This window comes from Neltuma alba, unplaced genomic scaffold, assembly GCF_004799145.2.
Source record: "Neltuma alba isolate B1F8T4 unplaced genomic scaffold, ASM479914v2 tig00011638_pilon, whole genome shotgun sequence".
In the NCBI taxonomy this organism is placed as follows: Eukaryota; Viridiplantae; Streptophyta; class Magnoliopsida; order Fabales; family Fabaceae; genus Neltuma; species Neltuma alba.
Window position 1 is genome coordinate 23,383 of NW_021636286.1, and position 4,049 is coordinate 27,431.

A 4,049-nucleotide genomic window follows, 5' to 3' on the forward strand; every position below is an offset into this window, starting at 1 on the left:
TTTATATAATTTCAACCATTCAAATTTATGTAATATTTTAATTAAAATGTTATAATTCAAACATATATAAATTCATAAAATTGTTTTTTCCCCCATAAAATCAGGCAGCTAAAAGCATAAAACAATCTTATTTTGCTTTTGACTCTCGAAGTCAAACTCGTCAAACTTTATTCTTCAATGTTAATCTTCTCAAACATAATTTTTTAGAATAATTATCCAAACAGATTTTTTTTCCACAAAACTTGTTCAAACTAAAAACAAAATCAAAAAGGCGTGAGTTTTTTTTTTTTATCTTTGTAGCTTTAATTTGATTGATACTCTGACTTAGGGATGTTTGGATTAGCTTCTTAGAGGTGATTTTACGAAACCCAAAATAAATATGAAAAAAATTTTGTCTCAATTTTTATAAAAGTATTTTTCAAGTGCTTTTAAGGATTCCCAAACACTCTCCTTACACTTTAGTTTGGGACAACTCAATGCCTATTTCTTGATTATATTACCTCTTTAAGATTTTATTACTGTTCTCCTTAAATAAAATAAAAGAAGGATATATTTAGATAAAATTATAATTATTTATTTTGATCCATACGTCTGTTAATAGGATGGGCAGTAGAAAGTTGGTAGGAAGAGGCCACTCTCAGTCTGGGGTCTCGATATGTACGAATAGAATTGGACCAGCCACAATTAGCCACGTATTGGCACATCATTTATATATATGGCCATTCCGATGAACCCATAACCACCCGTGTTTCGAAGGAACATTCCTGTGCTCATCTTGATAGTCATTTGCAGTAAAATTCAAACCTTTCGAATACAATTTTAATAGTTTAAATTTAAAATTTTTAAATAAAAATTATTTTTTAAAAAAACTTAAATTATGTACTTATTAAAGAAAAATATTTTTTTAAAAACAAAAATTCATCAGATTGGGACCATTCATATTAAATTTGAATAGTTAAGATTTGATAAGCATTATAGTACTCGTAATTACGATGAGCACAGAAACTTGTTCCAGTTCGCAACTATGTGGTTATTAGTAGTATGGCCGTGTGTTTGTGAAACCAATTTCAGTACTCATCATCTTGATGAGCAATATAAACTCATCATATTTGGATTGTCTATATCTGATTTGAATGATTCAAATTTAAAATTTATCAGATATAAAAATTTTAACTAATTATTTTTAAATAGAAAATACTATTTTTGAAAGAATAATAATTAAGAGATTATCTCTATTTTAAATTCACGACATATTAAAATAATTATTTTAAATAAATAAAAATAAAAAAGAAATCAAATATGGACCATCCAAATGAAATATAGATGTTCCAGATCTGATAAGTTTAGAGTGCTTATCAAAGTGATAAGCACTAAAACTGGTTTTGTGTCTTTGTGATCTCAAATAGTTTCCATTTAAAGTATGGGGTAGCATGAGAAAATTGAGAAAAAGTTCATCTCATTAAAAATTGTTACTGAGAAAGACTAGTTGATAATTTCCCATGTACAAAAAATATTTGGCTCTAATTCGGGTCCTTTTTACCCTAATAAAGATGTTTAATATGACGATCAATGGACATGTTTCTAATGTGATTTGCCAACTAATTTTTATTAATATGACTTCTATCAATGTTTCATGTCTTTAGTTCTCGACGCATGTCTTCTTCACGATTTTATTGGGGAGGAACTGAAGTTCTTTGGTTAGATGTGAAGGTTGCAGTAATTAATGGTTAGATGTGAAGGTTGCCGTAACTAACTTCAAAATTTATTAAGCATAATCAAAACCCCAAAACACAACATGGATATAGATGGAATAACAGAGTTACATAAATCAATATTATTGTTGACATCGTTCAAAATGCTTGCTCTCCAGGGAATATGATTTTATGCTTTAATTAAAAAGCTTTGAGAGGATTGAGGTAGCTTGTTCCTGAACTGTCTCCCACGCCATAATCACATGTTGTTCCTCAGTTAATGTGGCGCCAATCGCACACCTAATCACAAAAGCCCCTTCAACCTTACCATGAGTCATAAACACTTTGCCTGAACCGTTGATTAAATCCAGCAATTTGCTGTTGATTTCATTCACAAGATGTTCATCATCATCGTTTATGATTTTTCCATTGAGCTCATGATCACTAGTACCATTACGAAAAGGTTTCTTGGTGATGATCACTGACGGTGAAACCCTAAAGCAAACCAGAGAAAAATACCTCGGCACAAATATCTCAAACCTCTTATCCTGCTTCACAAGGTTTTCAAAAGTTTTGGCCATTTTCACATGCTGTCGGAGGAAGTTTCTGAGGTTGTCCAGGCCATAGCTGCGAAGCACAAACCATAGTTTCAGGGACTGAAATTTCCTGCTTAATGCTATCTGCCAGTCTTTGTAGTCGATCACTTGGTTTGATTCTGAAGCTTTGTTTCTCAGGTAATGAGGGTTTGTTGAGAGGGAATTTGTCAAAGAAGAAGAATCTTTCACCCAAAGGCAACAACAAGTCAAATTAGTGAAAAACCATTTATGTGCATTGAAGCTAAACGAGTTAACCCCTTCAATTCCATCAATGAAATACCTGAACTCTGGCAAATAAGGGCCCCACCTGCATAAGCAGCGTCCACATGGACCCAAATGCCATACTCCTTTGCCACGTCACCTAATGGGCCAATAGGATCAACAGCAGTAGTTGTCGTAGTCCCAACAGTGGCACAAATAAAACAAGGAACCAACCCATTTTCCACGTCCCTGACTATTGCAGAACGGAGTGAATGTGGTGACAAAGCAAATGAACCTGACTTGTTGGTTTTGATGACCCTGAGATTTTCTGGGTGGATTCCTGCGACATGAGCAGCTTTTTGAAAAGCACTATGAGTTTGATCAGACCCATAAACGACAAGCTTCTTTAGGTTCTCCTTCCCCACATGGCGAAGCTTTTCATCTCTTGCAGCCACAAGGGTACACAAAATGGCCTCACAGGTTGTCGCTAACAAAACGCCGCCTCCAACGTTACTTGAAAAAAGAAAACTCTCTGGGAGTTTCAGAGCTTGTCCAAGCCAATCCATGACGATGCTTTCGAGTTCAGTCGCAGCAGGTGATGAAATCCAATTGAACCCGACAACACCGAACCCTGTGCTTAACATCTCGCCCATGAAACCTGCGGTACTGCTACTGCTGGGGAAGTACGCAAAGTAATTAGGACTCTGCCAATGTGTGATTCCTGGGACGATGTGGTCCTGAACATCCCGGAGTATGGTTTCAAAGGGTTCAGGTTTACTAGGAGCAGAAGACGGCAGCATTTTTCGGAGGTAACCAGGTCGGACTTGGCTCAGGACTGGGAAGTTAGCCACATTACGATAATAATCAACGAGTGAGTCAATCATCATGTAACCTTGCCTCTTGAATTCTTCTAGGTCGAGGGGATTCATGTTGATATCGCTGTGGAACTTGAATTTGTGGGCCGTAATTATAGTATGTTAGAAGATGTTCCCCCTCAATAGCATATATATATGCATTCGTACGTCTAGTGGGGGCACGTGGAGCGGAACCTCTCATATACCTTTCCTTCCGGGGCGGACCTCGTCCTCTCCTATGCCTTCCCCTCCTCTTACCAACCTCTTCCCCAGTCCTCACCCTCCAGCTCATCTATGGCCAAAATAAAACGTCCACATTTGATATGCGCTGCATATACTATTATTTTTAATTGCCCCTTCATTTGTTTTTATAATGAAAAAAAATTCATACAAAAAAATGTATAAATAGTTCAAATTAGATTATGTATTTAAATATTGAACAGATATGGTTTCCTTCAATTAATTTTCTCTGCTGCTTATCCATCATTTTTAATTTAAAGGGGAAATTAAAAAGAATAGTATATGCAGCGCTTATCAAATCTGGCATTTTTATTTGGTCGTGGATGAGATGAAGGGCGGGGACTGGGCAAAATGTTGGTAAGAGGAGGGGAAGGCATAGGAGAGATTCCACTCCGTGGGGACACGCAGCTACTGTTTCCTCTTGCCCACGTTTTTGTCGTGCTTTAAATTCATTTTGTTGTCGGCAA

At 36.0% G+C, this 4,049-nt stretch overlaps 1 pseudogene; it reads right to left on the reverse strand.

Annotated features, from left to right (window-relative positions):
* Positions 1 to 1,795: 1,795 nt before the first annotated feature.
* On the reverse strand, positions 1,796 to 3,446 carry LOC114715977 (tyrosine decarboxylase 1-like; annotated as a pseudogene).
* Positions 3,447 to 4,049: the final 603 nt, after the last annotated feature.